Source organism: Apis laboriosa, unplaced genomic scaffold (assembly GCF_014066325.1).
Source record: "Apis laboriosa isolate Shangri-la unplaced genomic scaffold, ASM1406632v1 scaffold1_cov151, whole genome shotgun sequence".
Classification (NCBI taxonomy): Eukaryota; Metazoa; Arthropoda; class Insecta; order Hymenoptera; family Apidae; genus Apis; species Apis laboriosa.
The window spans coordinates 3819286-3836373 of record NW_025222279.1 but is presented as its reverse complement, the minus strand read 5'-3'; the positions used below and the strand labels follow the sequence as shown (position 1 = coordinate 3836373).

General features: G+C 38.1%; 1 long non-coding RNA gene across 2 annotated transcripts in view; it reads left to right on the top strand.

Annotated features, from left to right (window-relative positions):
- LOC122712304 overlaps nucleotides 1-16523 on the top strand; it is a 43041-nt gene extending 26518 nt beyond the window's left edge. Inside the window, exons 5-8 of one of the 2 annotated variants that reach the window (XR_006346308.1) lie at nucleotides 10324-10412; nucleotides 15385-15541; nucleotides 15615-15838; nucleotides 15909-16523. This is a non-coding gene — a long non-coding RNA (uncharacterized LOC122712304). The remainder of the gene's footprint in view (nucleotides 1-10323; nucleotides 10413-15384; nucleotides 15542-15614; nucleotides 15839-15908) is intronic. The other variant, XR_006346309.1, reaches the window with a different exon arrangement.
- Nucleotides 16524-17088: the final 565 nt, after the last annotated feature.

Sequence of the window (17088 nt, the reverse complement as noted above, 5' to 3'; positions counted from 1 at the left end):
AATTCGATTCTCTTGGGGAAACGACATTGTTAATCGCGGAACTATCTCAACGATTCTGAATTTTTCATCCTCGTCGTCCGTGACGCGAGTAACGTTTCGGTATCATTTATCCACCACCTGTTTGTCCGTAAACGAACGGCACCAGAAGCGGCAAAAACGGAATTGGGGAAAGAGAGATCCCCTCGAGCGTGACGATCGAACGATCCGCGTTTCGTCTTCGGCCTTCACTAGGACGAGAGATCGATTTATGGAGCGCAACGCTTTGATCAAACTCCATTTTTTCTTCTTCTCCTTTTTTTATCGTCCAACGTAAAAGAGTCTATCGTCTTGTAATCGAGAGATGGGTTCGATTGTGGATCGATTGCCCGATTTTAATTTCATTTCGGTGATCGAAATTTTGTTTTTTCTATCTCGTACGCGAAGCTATGTATGAGATTGGGAAGAGTCGAGAAGATGCGAAAGAAGTTTGATGACTTTCGGCTCACGCCTTCGATTTTACGTATTCTCTCGTTGAAAGTTTAATTATTAATCGATTCCTTGGTATCGTATACATTTTTTCTTCTTCCCTAGAAACAAATTTCTCGACTCATAAAAGAGAAATACCAAGGTTCGATGATAGAAATGATTTTGAGTTCACGCCTTCGATTTTACGTATTCTCTCGTTGAAAATTTAATTATTAATCGATTCTTTGGTATCGTTCACATTTTTTCTTCTTTCCTAAAAACAAAATTTCTCGACTCATAAAAGAGAAATACCAAGGTTCTATGATAGAAACGATTTCGGGCTCACGCCTTCGATTTTAACGTATTCTCTCGTTGAAAGTTTAATTATTAATCGATTATCGTTCACATTTTTTTCTTCCTCCCTAAAAACAAATTTCTCGACTCATAAAAGAGAAATACCAAGGTTCCATATAGATAGAAACGATTTTCGGCTTATTTACGACTTATTTACTCCTTCGATTCGCCATTTTACGTATTCTCTCGTTGAAAGTTTAATTATTAATCGTTCCTTCGTCCACGCAACTTTTTCTTCTTCCCTAAAAAACAAATTTCTCTCGAATCTACGTAACTATATAAAAGAGAAATACTGAGGAAAAAAAAAAAAAAAAAAAAGAATCGAATTTCTGGTTTTACATCGCGAGACGCTTTACAAACGAATATCCTATTATTATATACGATTGACTTTTACTGCCATTACCAATTATCATTGATTCTCCATGGAAATAAATCACCTTAATAGCGGGGCATTATTATTCCATCTCTCACTCGAGATCGGTCGTCGTTATTATCGTCGACTCATTTCGCGACGACACCTTCGCCAGTTTGTGCGGGGTGCGGGGACGAAATCGAGTACGGCCATTTCGTGAATACCGGTACTCGGCCACTTTATTCTGGCTACCTCCGCGCGGAATCATAACGGTGTTTCTTAAACAGAGAGAGAGAGAGAGAGAGAGAGAGGGGGGGGAGGGAGGGAGGGAGAGAAAAGGGGGGAAAAAGCGAGGTGACCGAAGGGGAGGAGAAAAAGCGAAGCGTCGCTCATTATCTGGAACGCTCGTGCTTGCACAAAAACGTAGGATCAAATTGCCTCACGTAGACGTATGGTGCCCGGGACCAGTTGAGTGTCTTCGGTTTTTTGCCCGTCCCCTAGCGGTATGGAATGTTTCGATACGATGTAAGCGGCCGACTTCGAAGACGATTCCGATGGAAACCGGAGAATCGGATCGGCCCCTCCCCCTCTCCTCCTTTGTCTCCTCGAACGAAAGATTTTTAATTCCCCTTCCATATACTTTTTTGTTCATATTCCACTTGATTTCAAATTATCCGAAATTTTCAAATTTTTCGATCGAGAGAACGAGATTTTTATTATCAGCAAGAAGATGTTATGATGTTTTTTTGCGGATATTCGTGGTGTTGTATTAAACGAAATCGAGTAAACATTCTTTCTAAACGGATAGGATTTGGAATATCACGTTATTGGAATTATCGGGAATAAGGAGAAGCGTTGCACGACATGCTTGCCAGCCCGTCACCGCAATCCGGAAAATCGATATTAGACGATATAAAAAAAAACAAAAAATACCCAATAAACCAGGAGTTAGTAAAAAGGAGACTATCGTTCGACCCATGAAGAATCTGCCATCGTCGCCGCGGCAACGTCTCCCCGGCGTACATCAAACAACCGTACTAAAAGCCACATTTTCCCAACTTCGAAACTTCATCGAGGATAAACCCTGCCAGGCAAATTGCCCCATCCCCGCCAAACTTTCCCCGCGTTTTCAAATACAGCATCTACGTAACTTATATATAACTTATATAATCCCTCACACAATCGATACCTCGCCTCGTTTCGCCTCTTGAATTAAATAATTCCTGATATTGTAATTTCCAGAAGATAACAAAGAAAACAAAAAACAAAAAGATAACAAAAAAAAAAAAAAGAAAGGATCATGGAAACGGCCTACTCGATTCCATTGCGAAATCACGATCATCGCGATCTTTTCTTTACTCGCACGCGGTTCGAGATGGCGCCATCCCGGCCACGTCGGGGGAATTATCGGGTTCGGGAAAAATCAGGCGGCCCGTTTGAATTCCTTGGCCGATTCCCTGGTAATTCGTTATCGGTGTATCGGAGTTGGTGGATCGAACGAGATCCTGCCACCGGGAGGAGGAGGAGGAGGAGGAGGGGGAGGAGGGGGAGACGCCGGGTTGGAAATGGCCGCGAAGGAGAGAGGGGAAGGGCGGCTGGCGCCACGGAGGCACAGGATCGGCCGAGCGTGACGGAAATATGCGAGACACATCGCGCTCGCCAACGGTGCGTCTAATCCGATCGAGATTGCCGTTGGAACGTGTGCGAGCAAAAGCGTTCCGCCGATTCGTGGCCCACACGTTTCCGCGATAAGGGAAAATCGATCGGTGCGTTTACGAGGGAAGAAATTTTTCGAAATGAAAGAATCGAGTGGATTCTGATCGGCCACCCTTTTGTTCACTCGAGGCGAGCGTATATAAAAAATTATTGACAAATCGTTACGTTTATGAATTTCTAACACGAAGGAATTACTTGACTTAAAAACAGAACAATAAGAAAAAAGGAATAAGAAACTTATCGATGATTTATAAGGATTTAAATTAGTAAGTAGATGTTGTGATTAAAAAATTGAAATTTAAATGCTTCTTAACAAATTTATAGAATATTTCTCAACTATTGAAAACTATTGATCGATCAGTCCTCTGCTTGTATACGTGTATTTTGTTTGATTATTTGTAAACGTTTTAATGTATGATTATTACATCGAAACGATTATTTTCTATATAAATTTGAAAATGAATATTCTCCATTTTTAATACATTGTTCGAACCGATTGTGCGACGTTTCATTGTGCGGAGACAACTCGAGTGGCGAGCGATTTATGTTAGAATATCCTCCGATATTAATAAGAACGCATTATCGATTTGTGAACAGGTTCCTTGGATTGAAAAAATCTTTGTAAAAATATCTTTCGAACGGTGGCCCTCGTCTCTAAAGAAATCATCATTCTTGGATTACGGTCGATTCATACGAAAGAAAGATATTCTCCCAATGGACGATGCCAGTTGCCAAAACGATGTCAGAGTCGAACTGGTGTGCACGGCGAGTGTAATGTGAGAATCGTAGTTTGGAATTCCGCGTAGAAGAAGATCTCAAAGGATCGAGCAGAGCACTGGATCGCTTGGCAATTTTTCTTTGGTGCGTGCCAAGTGTCGCTAAGGTAGCGACGCGGTTGTATTTTTTAAACAAAATGTCCGCCGTGCGTTGCGTGGCGCGAAAGATAAAAATAGCCGAGGGGGTGAGGGGGGATGGTGGGATCTTTATATCTGCTGGCACGGTTCCGCGAGCACGTCGATCAATCGTGGTCTGGATGATCGTTGATCGCGACGCTTTCTGGCAATGGCGACCACTATTCTCTCTCTCTCTCTCTTCACGCTCTTCGATGCTTTATCGTGACTGTAATGATTATTCGCCTTTTCGCGGATAAACTCTCGCTTCTCGCAACTCTTTGGAAGAATAAGTTTTTAGGATTTTTAGGATTTGGAAAATGTTGGATGCAAATTTTTGAAGAGACGAAATAAATATCTGTCGGAGATGCGTCGGAGATTCTTCGAATTAAAAAGAAAGTATTCGATTTATTTCGAATCGTTATCCAATTAACTTAGTCGTTTTATAGAAAAATCCGTATGAAAAAAATAACACGAATATGTCGCCTGTGACATATTTTCACTGGACGAGTCGCGACAAACATTGCCAAAAGCAAACAAAAATTATTGAAACAAACATTCCCAATATTTCCAACATATTTCTAAAAAAAAAAAAAAAAGAAAAAAGAAAAAAAGAAATATCAAATAAATTTCCTCTCTGGAAAATAAAAAAAAAAATCCATTTGTCGTCGCGTTGGACGGTGCAAATTCTCCAAAAATCCCTTCTCCATCGATTTCTCCACCTCCGTCGCAGAAATTCGAAAACGAAATCGATGACGGCCTCCCATAAATAAATTTCCCGTGTACGCGTGACCGATTTGCAATTCGAAAAATATGGACTTGCATAAACTTCTTCACCCATCTCTCGATTCCGTAAACACAAGGTATTCCTCTCACGGCCATCGAATTCGATTATCGTTCGATTCGCACACGCGCTTCTTCGCGCGATTCGCCTTAAAATCGAGCCGAATGTTCCTCGTGCGACTGGGTGGCCCAAACAGGGGTGGAGAATTTCGATGGTTGGCCGAGAGAGAGAGAGAAAGAGCACGGATCCCCTCGTAAAATCAATACTCGCACACACCTCACCCTCGTTGTCATAGGTCCAGACTAGGATTATCGTTTATTTCGGTATTTAACGTTGCCCCGGCAAAATAACCGAACCTGCACCCTTTCGTATCCGGGATTAAACGGGACTCCAACATTTATTAGGCGGCAAATTAACGTTCGTTAAATGTTTTCCGCTTAATTCCATGGGGACGCGCCAATGCTAATTTTATTTTATTCTCGATCCTTCGAATTTCTTTTTTTTTTTTTTTTTTTGCTTTTAATCGCGTTAAACGATTTTCTGACGTTTTTGTCCTTTGGCTTGAAAGCTTCGTTTCGACGATGTCGATTCTGATCCGCGTGTTATATTCGTGGCCCTCGAAATTTTTTTTCCAATGATATTAAGCATCTATCACAATGAAATATTTCTTTGCGTTCCAATTAATTATAATATGATTAATTAACCTTTTCAACGACATGTTTAATTTTTTTTAAATTAAAGTTATTCTAAATTTAAAAAAAAGAGATTCTTAATGATAAAAACAAAAGACGGGAAGTATCGATAATATTCTATTTTACTCGATGCTTTTATATCTTATAATACCTCTGAAGACCTCTCTTTTGTAAATGTTGAAAGTATACGAAGAGATCGATCGAGGCCAGCAATTCGATATTCCACTCTCGCTCCTCGATCGTAAAACAATACAAACCTCCAACTTATTCCAATCTTCTCTGCCCAACCTTCATCTCTCTAACTTTAATCCAATCTTAACGAAACCGTATATCCAAACCGTGTCCAAGAGGCTCGACGAAATGGTCCTCGAAATTTCTCCCCGAAAACGTAAATCGACGTGGAGGTGGAGGAACGCAAGCTCGCTTTATGCTTTCTCCTCGTTAATTTCCCCTCCCCCTTCGAGACAGGGCTCCCTCCAGTGAGTAAAGGAATCCACAAGCGTGCTACGCGAGTTTAATTACGCCATCTTCGCCATCCGTGGTGAACGGGATTCGCCATATTTTCACGGGTTGGCGAGTTTCACCAACCGTGTTTTCAGTCCACCACGGAAACGAAGGAGCTTCCTTCGAGGAAGATGGAATTCATCCCGCTCGAAATTAGACGGCGCGAATGAATATTCCTCGAGTTATTCAACGGGTAATTATTATTGCCGCGTTATCGCATCTATCTGAATGAAGAGTCGCACGATGAATAATAATAATCCGCTGTTGCCACCTCGATTGCTGCGGTGCCGCCATTTTGTTTCCATTCTGGAAAATTGGACGACGCACGGTGGAGGAGAAAAAAACCCCCTTTTCGAGTCTCCTCTCGAAGTGAAAATAATTTTGTACAAATAATTGATTGAACGTTTGGTTATACACTGTGTGATATTTTTTTTAATTAATAATAGTTTTAAAGAGGTCGATCTCCGAATTGAGAAATAAAATTATTACTTGCAATTTTGCTATTTTTTAAATCTCATTAATTTCTGATCGAAGTAAATATTTGATTTTATCTACGTTATTTAAAAGGGTTGGTCCTTTTTGAAACGTGCTCGAGATTTCGTTCGATGGAAAAAAAAAAAGATGAAGCGGTTTCGAAGAATATCAGATCGAAGCTACGTGAATTTCACAAGACGATGGTTTTTAAGAGGAATCGCGACCGAACTTGTACCATCGTATGATCCGCCTGAAATTAATTTTTACTAGAGAGCTTATCTAAAAATACCCGTGTCGAGCGATAAAATATTTTCCTCGGATTCATCTTCGCGGTTTTACCGGCTTCTTTTGCGGAAAACGGAGCGTTATAAAACTGTTTATGCGCAATCAAGCAGGGATAGCTGCCTCCTTATCGCCGGCTGGTGCAACAAGGTAAATCAATAAGAACATCGAGTGGACAAGACAAACTGATAATGAACAAGTTTAGGCTCTCAGCCCGACAAGCTGACGATACCTGCGTGATAAAGATGGGATAGGACGAGATACGTTAGGGAAAGTATGGACGAATGCTATACGATCTCGCTTGTGACCATTCGGATTAGATGGACCTCGTAACTTGCCATCGGATGATAGACTTCGATGCGGTATATGGACTGGCCTAACATGGAACAGCCGTTAGTTACTTTAAGGTGAAGCGGATTACAACGGAATTGGATTACAATAATTGTTTAGAAAAAAGAAAAAAAATATGCTTTACGAGAGAAAGTGTAAGAGGAACGATTGCTGATGGTTTATTTGGGATAAATAAAAAAAGTGTACGAAAATTATTATATTGTCGCAGATTGTTTTCCACGCGATTTTCATTCAAAAAGATATTAGGTTGGAAAGAAAGTTCTTACGGTTTTTGTTATTTTGATTTTAAATGCTTTATTCTCGATTAAATTTGGCGTTAAATTATATTGATTTTATAATTTTATAGGGCATTTTTCGTCTTGTGATATTAAATTTTATTTTTAGTTTCTCTTCTGATTTCTTAGGGTGTTGAAAATATAATGGACATAAAGAAGCAGATTCGAATAATTTTCCTATCCCAGTTGAAACTAGAAAGCTGCGAGGTTTGGTTCTAGCGAACGAATTGCACGATGGTGGTTTAAAAAATTTCGAAGCGGTTACGAGAGCCTCGAAGACGAGTTTGGAGTCGCCTCCAGAATTTTATTCAACCGGAATAACAAAACTTGTTTCTCGTTGGCAAAAGTGCATCGATCTTTATTTCGATTAATAAAATTTTGTTTGAGCTGAGATATGTGCGTTTGAATTTAATAGTTAAAAACCGCAAGAACTTTCTTTCCAACCTAATATAATCGATTGTTACTGTGAGCGTTTTGTATATTATTACGTGATTACAGTTTCGTTAACACAAATGTTGAGAGTTTGTCGTGAGAATTGATACAAACGATATAATTATATTCTTAACTTGTTGTTCCAGGATAAATTGAATCTTGCAAATAAAAACTTTAGAGCGATAAAGGTAACGAGAATATTTTTCCTAGCTCTTCGAGAGATATGAAGATGTTGTGCTAATATGCATAACTAGTAAGTAATGATAATCCAAGATGTAAATCTTGCTCAAACACTGCGTGGAGAACTGCGAGACAAGATCTACTAATTACCATTAACAGATTCGATGTACAAAGAAACGTAAAACGTTTTAAGTAAACTGTTAACTCGAGTAAAGAGACTGCTACATTAGTAAATTAAATTTCTCCATTATCCAGTATTAGTAGTTCATTATTAAAAATTCATATTAAAAAGAAAATATATATATCCATTAGAAAATAACTGAAACGGAGAATATTTTAATAAAAAAGTGTCTACTTAATAATTTATAAGAGGAGAAGATTGAATTACATAGAAATAATCAGTTTGATGAACGCATAATTTTCTTCACGCATTGTAATCGCACATTGGGTGTGATTGTATTCAACCAACGGCAGGATTAATTAGAACTGGGATTAAAGTTTAAGCCTTAACCTTATAAAGGGGAATGAAGAAGAAGCGTAATCTCTGTCTTGGGTTTATTCATTAGCATGGCAACCGGTCGCCCTCGATAGCGGGTAAATTAACGTAATCGCAACAATAACACGGCTGTTAAGTCTCCTCTTACCTCGTTACGGACGGTTATAACCACGCCTCGAGAAAAAATATATACAACTGCGAGCTTACCACGCTTCGTAGATTCGTGGTAACAAAGTGTAACGATCGAATCGTCGTCGTCGAGTTTTTTTCCTTCCACTGGTGAAAAATATCCGTTTTCACCAATATTTTTCTCCCGTATAAATCAAGACGATGCGGAGGATCCTTCCTCTGCATACGATTATTATACTCCTTCGTATCTACTTTGCATATCTATATCGAACAGATTAATCTTTCTCTCGAGAGAAAAATGGAACCAGAAGAACGGGGGGAGCAAAGTTTTTCTTCGTGTTTTTCTTTTTTTTTTTTTTTTTTTTTTTTTTTTTTTGTAGAAAATCGTTCAACTGGTTTCCCGTCTTATAAATGGAAATGGCGTAATAAAATATCGAGTGAAAATGATAATTTGAAATATTTAATGTCAATGGAAAAATTAGTATATAATTCTCAATGCTCGAAATGGAAATATATATGCTCTTAATTTCTCTCTTATTAGAAATTTTGTTTCATTTTTCTCCCCCTTCATTTGATACGACATATATAAATTATCTTACACTCTATAAAATAAAGATTTTAAAAACGATGATCAAAGATCGAGTCATATCTCTCGTTTTAGAAATTATTTCCAGTATTAGAAATTTTGTTTCATTTTTCTTTTCTTCTCTTCATTCGATAAATTATCTTACACTCTATAAAATAAAAATGTCGATTTTAAAAACGATCTCTTCTCGAATAATTCTCAATGCTCGAAATGGAAATACAATACTCTTAATTACTCTTAATACTCTAATTAGAAATTTTGTTTCATTTTTCTTCTCCTCCCTTCATTCGATAAATTATCTTACACTCTATAAAATAAAGATTTTAAAAACGATGATCAAAGATCGATATCGAGCCATATTTCTCGCTTTAGAAATTATTTCCCGTATTAGAAATTTTGTTTCATTTTTCTTCTCTTCTCTTCATTCGATAAATTATCTTACATTCTATAAAATAAAAATGTCGATTTTAAAAACGATGATCTCGAATAATTCTCAATGCTCGAAATGGAAATACAATACTCTTAATATTCTCGTATTAGAAATTTTGTTTCACATTCCCCTCTTCATTCGAATATATATTAAATTATCTTACACTCTATAAAATAAAGACGCGTGTGTAATTTAAAAAAAAAAAAAAAAAAAAAAAACGATATTCAAAAGTCGATATCGACATCACGAACGTCGATATCGATATCGTCTCGAATATCTGGAATCGTTTATCCGTGAATCGATACCACTATAAGGATGGGCCGTTATCAAATCCGAGCAGTGGCTCGGAAAATAGCAGATCGCGAAAATACGATCCTCGGGGGGGTAACGTGCTCGACGTCCTCCTCCTCGTTCTTACCTCGGAGCGAGGCCGTGCCATGCAAGGATGGTGAGAAACCGTTCCTCGTGAACTTCTTAAAACGAACGAGCCGTGTGATTGGATTGATAATCTATGGGGGACCCCATGGGGCATCAAATATAATGGCTTAATTCATGTAACGGACGCAAGAAGCGATCCGGCGGTACCGGTATCGAAACCCACCACTATCCACACGCCGTGATAAAACCGCAATGGTGTCTTGCCAAAACGTTACCGTTACGTTTTCCTCAACAATCGATCAGGTTCTTGTCCTTTGCGCGTTGTCCTCGTCTAAAATATAAAAATATCCGGCGAGACGACACGCCTCTTTTTAATCGATCCGTTCGAGGATCAAGAAACAAAGGATCGTTCTTCGATTGTGTATCGATTTTGCTAGTCAAGGTTTAAATTAAATCAAGGCGATTGATCGATATTATTATTTCTTTTGGAAGCTAGCTGTAGGGGACAGCTTGTAAAATGTGTTTGTCTTTAAACTCTTAAAACTTCTAAGAGGAAGTTTTTTTTTTTTTTTAGAAACAGAGATAAAAGTCGAGAGAATATCGACAAGCATTTGAGGTCGACTTCAAACACGAGAGGATGAAACGACGTGCCATTGAAAGCTAGTATGTATTATTTTTTCTTCTTCTTCTTCTTCTTCTTCTAAACGTTTTTTTCCCGGTAGACGATAGATAATCATTAACGGGAGGCACGGGCTCGTGGTTCACGGAACGGCGCAAAAATAATCGTTTGGCTTCTTCTAATCCTCGCCTGTAAACGTGCCGTCATTTGAATAATATACACGTAACCATTTACACGATCGTTCCCTATCCCTCCCCTCCCTCCCTCGCTGAAATTCTACGCGCCACGCTCTTCCACACTCTTCGCGTTTAAACTTCATTTCCTTCGATCGAACGAGTCGATGACTCATTTTCCTTGCTAACGACTTCTTCCCATTTTTTCCTCCGTCCAATAAACGAAAAAAAAAAAAAACTTAAAGATACATCGCGAAACATCGATCCAAACCGTTTAATCGGAAATGACGCACAAATAATCGTCATGACGTATAACGTTATGAGATCATTCCCAATTTTACCATCCGTGTTCGGCTAACACCGTGTACGATTCGAAGAAAAATCTCTGGTCGACAAAACGAATCGCTTCCGTTCCCGGTTGCGAAGAACACGCTCAGGCCGTTCTCCTCGACCTTCCGCTACTTCGTCTCTCTCTTTCTCTCGTGTCTCTACGAGAATCTTTCGAGAAGATTCGTATCTCCGCGATCCTTTCTCGAACGTAACCGCAGACGTTCATAAATACGTGGCTGGAAGCGTGCGCATCGAGATTCGCGGTTGCGCAAGATTCGCGGGCGCAGCGCCACCGTCGGGGCCCCCGACCGACGCACGCACGCACGCACGCACGCACGCGAATCGGTGGAGCCGATGGAAAGATGGATGCGCGGCGAACGAATCGGTCAAAGGAGCGTGTTTCCACGATGATTTGGCGCGCCTCGAGCGGAAAAACTGTTGGCAATTTCGCTCGAAGGGGGAATCGTGTTCAATCGTAATCACGTTTCACATCGCGATTCTTCCTTCGGGGTCCCTGAACTCCTTTCCGGGCCGATCGATACGAGGCGAGGAAAATCGGCATCGGGGAGGGAATTTCTCATTTGTCCGGGAATCCCCTTTGGCGGGGAGCGACCGCAACGGGAGGAAGCGATCGAATCAACGGGTCTCACGATTCGCGGGAATGCGAATGTATATATATATATATATATATTTGTTCCGTTTTCCTCCGCTTTTTCATTCTCGCTTCCGCTTCTTACCGAATCCTCTTCTCTCGTTCGGAAAGGAATTGTCGAATCAAGCCCCTCTCGCTCTTCACTTTTTTTAGTTTTTCAAAATTTATTTATCTCTTTCCTTCCTTTCGTTTTCTTCTATTTCGTCCATTTCCAAGTTGTTGCGAAAATATATCTGTAAAAAGACAGGTTATTAAAGCTGACGTTTCCTCGTAGAAGCGCTATTTGTTTATCAAGGAATAGCATATTTCGCGATTTCCTTCTAGTGGCTTTTTTTAATTTTTCAAAATTTATTTATCTCTTTCCTTCCTTTCGTCTTCTATTTCGTCCATTTCCAAGTTGTTGCGAAAATATATCTGTAAAAAGACAGGTTATTAAGCTGACGTTTCCTCGTAGAAGCGTAGAAGAACTGTTTCTTTGTCAAGGAATGGCATATTTCTTTTTCTTTTAATGAAATTCGAGGATGATTATATATAAATCGTGTGTATATAAATTTTCATCCTTGATTTATAGTATAGTTTGATTTGCAATTGGTGGAATCGAAGGATTGGAGGATGTTTGGGTTTCTTGTCTTCGTTTCTTCGAATTTTGTTCGTTAACGATTAAATTAATAATTAAAATCTAAATTTGGAATTGTTAAAATTGTGAGACTAGAGAGAGACTAGGAAACGAATTCGAGATTAAATGAAACAAGTGTACCATCCTTCTTGCGGAATTATAATTAAACGACAGTAAAAGAGTTTCCATTTCGTCAATTTATGTACGCGTTGTAAATAAATGCTGCAATAATTTTTTAAATAGTTCGAAAATTCAATCTAACACGATCTCGAGCTTGACTTTGAAATTATTTCGACTTTTTTCTTTCCAAATCTCATCCTAATCTCAATTTCTTTCGCTTGGTCAAATATTATTTTCATTAATAATTATAGCTCTCTCGTGATCATCAAAGATAATACAACTGTGAGGCCACGCGAAGAACGAAACGAAAAATGTGGAAAAAAAAGAAACTCTGCAAAGAGAAAGTTCGAAAAGGAGTACAAATACGAATAAATTTCAGAAGACGAAGTTCAACCATCATACGACCGATGATAATCGCTCAATTACCGCGTTAAGTATTCTGTCCGATGATATAATCGATTGTGAAAATCCCAACAATACGTGGAACAATGAATAAAGTTGTTCATAACCAGCGATACACAGGCATTCGATTATCTGCATATAAAACAGTAATCTAATCTGAATTTAAAATAAGCCTACGCCACAACGCGCAATTTGAAAAGAATAATTATCTTCACATTCGGATAACCATCTAAATACACAACCTGTAATATCACACAATAATTTCACGCGCCACAAATTTTTTTTATTAAATATATATATATCGTTTAACGAATATTTCATTTCAATTTCATTATAAGATAAACGTAATTAACTAATCAAGGATATTCGATGAGAAATCGTGCACCTATCATTTTTCTCAATTTTCGACAGATTAAATATACGATCTATAATATCACAATAATTTCACGCATCACAATTTTTTTATTAAATATATATATCGTTCAACGGCTATAAGATAAACGTAATTAACTAATCAAGGATATTCGATGAGAAATCGTGCACCTATCATTTTTCTCAATTTTCGACAGATTAAATATACGATCTATAATATCACAATAATTTCACGCGCCACAAATTTTTTTTATTAAATATATATATATCGTTTAACGAATATTTCATTTCAATTTCATTATAAGATAAACGTAATTAACTAATCAAGGATATTCGATGAGAAATCATGCACCTATCATTTTTCTCAATTTTCGACAGATTAAATATACAATCTATAATATCACAATAATTTCGCGCATCACAATTTTTTTATTAAATATATATATCGTTCAACGGCTATAAGATAAACGTAATTAACTAATCAAGGATATTCGATGAGAAATCGTGCACCTATCATTTTTCTCAATTTTCGACAGATTAAATATAGAATCTATAATATCACAATAATTTCGCGCATCACAATTTTTTTATTAAATATATATATCGTTCAACGGCTATAAGATAAACATAATAACTAATCAAGGATATTCGATGAGAAATCGTGCACCTATCATTTTTCTCAATTTTCGACAGATTAAATATATAACCTATAATATCACAATAATTTCACGCATCACAAAGTTTAATTTTACATTTTTTTTATTAAATATATATATATATATATATATTTATTTATATGTCGAACTATTTCAACACGATTATGGCAATCAGATAATAAACTAATCAAAGATATTCGATGAGAAATCGTGCACCTATTATTTTTCTCAACTTTCGACAAAGTTAAATATACGATCTATAATATCACAATAACGCGTCACAAAGTTTAATTTTACATTTTTTTTATCAAATATATATATTTATTTATATATCGTTTAACGAACTATTTCAACACGACAATGAGATAATTAACTAATCAAGGATATTCGATGAGAAATCGTGCACCTCGTCATTTTTCTCGGCTTTCGACAGGTTAACAGTCCGTGATTATTAGAGGAAACAGGACAATAAGGGGAGCCAATTAGACGAAATTATACCAATTTCGAGGAATAATAGGCGAAGATTAGTTGGTCGCTTCGAGGAACGGAACAATGAACGCCACTGTGAGCCGCGATAAAACGCGGCCTGCACACTTGCCTTCTTGTATTCGCCGTTTTCGATCGTGAGCGGTTAAGGATGTGCGCGGTTAATGGTGGCCGGCCGCGAAAATGAATACGCGGTATTTAATCTTCTTTTCGCCGGGGGCTTGTAAACAAGAAAAAGCGGTGAAAGACGCGAGTTTGCTTCGCACGCATCTCAAACATTAACTGTTTGAACAACAGTCGGCGGTTGGTGTGAAAAGTGCCTGTAAACGCGATCGGCCAACACGTTTTTACACTTTGAGAATTTTTTCCCCCTCCTTTCTTCCTTTTCTTTTTTTTTTTTTTTTTTTTTTTTTTTCTTTTTTCCATCTCGTTGCGTCCAATTTTTTTTTCGATCTCTCCGATCAGAAATATTTTCGATCGAATTTTTTTCTTTCCCCCCTCCCCGATTATCGACATTAATTATTCGCGTTAATCGTTAATCGTTAATCGTTAATCGGAATTATTTTTTCCTTTGCGCAACTTTATCCGAGCTACAACCCATTTATATGCAAATCATTTGAAATTAAATTGGCCGAGTTGAAAATAGTAAAAGGACTTAACAGTGTAATCGATGCATTTTCAATCTTTCTTCTTGTAAAACAAACGCCCGATCCGAAATAGTAGATAAGTGGAACCCGGTTACCTCGGCCGAGGATACGATTCACCCAGCCGTGTATAATAACGCTGAATTATGTTGTTCGGTATAATTGTCAGGGGCGAAACCCGGCGGTTTAACGGTCATTAACCTTGCAAATTGCATTTGTCGTCGACTTGCAATTTGCACCTGTAAATACCTAAGGTAGGATATTCTGCTCCCGTGCCTCGACCTTATCGTTCCCGATCAAATTGCACCAGCCAATTTCCTATGATAAATCTCGCACTATCGATAACTATCGATCGTTGTATCCTGATGTAATCTCTCGCGAGATTAATTGGAAATTTCGTTCGAATTATTTCCTGGAGGAGAGGAAAAGTGACGATGACGAAGGTGAAGAATCTTTTCCCGTTTCTTATTTTTAGATTAGCCTTATCTGGATGGGAAGCGCAGCACCTCTTGGGGAAAAGATTTTGCAAGAATAACGCTCTTTTAAAATTTTCTTTTCCTCCTAGATCTCGGAATATCTTCGAATACGTATCTCTATATGAGGAAAACCAGTGGACTCGCGTGAAATCCAAATCAATCGATGGATGGAGCGCAACGATCTTCGAACAGTTCGAGGAAAAAGAAGAATGAAAAAAGAAGTAATGAATTACTGCGAGATAAAAGGTATCTAATGCAGCCAAATTACCGAAACAGATCTCGAAATACATATATATATATTCCGTTTGAACACATCCAGGACTCCGAGATCAGATTGCGAAATCCTGTAAACTCATCAACTCTTTTAAAATTTTCTTTTCAACCACATCTCCGAATACCTTCGAATACGTATCTCTGTATGAAGAAAACCAGTAGACTCGCGTGAAATCCAAATCAATCGATGGATGGAGCGCAACGATCTTCGAACAGTTCGAGGAAAAAGAAGAATGAAAAAAGAAGTAATGAATTACTGAGAGATAAAAGGTATCTAATGCAGCCAAATTACTGAAACAGATCTCGAAATATATATATATATATATTTGAACACATTCAGGACTACCTCCAAGACTCGGTTGTGAAATCCATCAACCCGTAATTACGAGGTCGTGAGATGTTGAACTTCGCGAAGTGGAGAGTCGTGGGACCAGTGAAACACCCCACAGGCCATGAGATTTCGAGATATGTATATCATTTTGAGGATGCGGTGTAGCAGGCCACGATGGGGGAATCACGGAACCATAAGTCGTGAAGCAGAAGAGAAGCGACGAGGCACAATTTCGCGTGTCCATTTCCGACCTTCAACGATAACCCATCGTTAAGACCAGCTTGTGGAATGCGAGAATCGCGTCGAAAAGACGATTCTTGGGGATCGACTTGCAGGTATCCGAGGAATTTTCATTGACGACATTCCAGCGTCTCGAGGGAAGGGGTTGTTAAATAAACCTCGCGGAAGCTGGTAACGGATCTAGTAAGGAAACGAGGTTTCCCTTCCATCTCTTTTTTCTCTTATTTCGCTGCAACGAGCTTGCACTCTAACGACCGCTCTAACGAGATCCTACGAAGGGATCCCTTGCCCGTATGTTTTTAGGGTGAATAGGTGCGACGACCCGATCCCTGACCCAGGCCTTCAGCTTCTCGAGGATGGCGGTGGATCGGCTTTCGAACGTAAGCGGAATATTTCTTTGGAAAATATAGTTTATTATTAAGTATTAATATTTTAATATTATTTTTAATATTATTATTAAATGTAGTTTAGAAATTTTTTCTTGACTGGGCAGTGAAAACAATAAATAAAAATGTATTTAATTACGCGTAATTATCTGTTTACAAAACATTTGAAGTACGCGTATCGAAGAAAAACAAATAGATACCAACTATGAAATAACGGCTGACAACGTTGAATAACAAATAATACAAATAAAATTTCAGCGAACTTTAAATTCTATAACATTTTTAGCAACGATTACTTCGACGATTCTTTATATTGGTATCTATTCGAATAATTCTTTTTTTTCTTTTTTTGTAATAATTTTCTCTCTGGGATAAATTTTCTCGGAAAAGTGGAACAGAAAATTTTCGAATATTTTTTCGAAACCAAAAGGGGGGAATGTAAAATTTACGTAAAAATTTATCAGCTTGTTTAACAGCTTTCAATAGAATGGTTTACGCGTGCTCGCGCTTTCCCATCAACGAAAGTGCACGCGTGTACGTGTATTACATCCATAAAGTTTTAA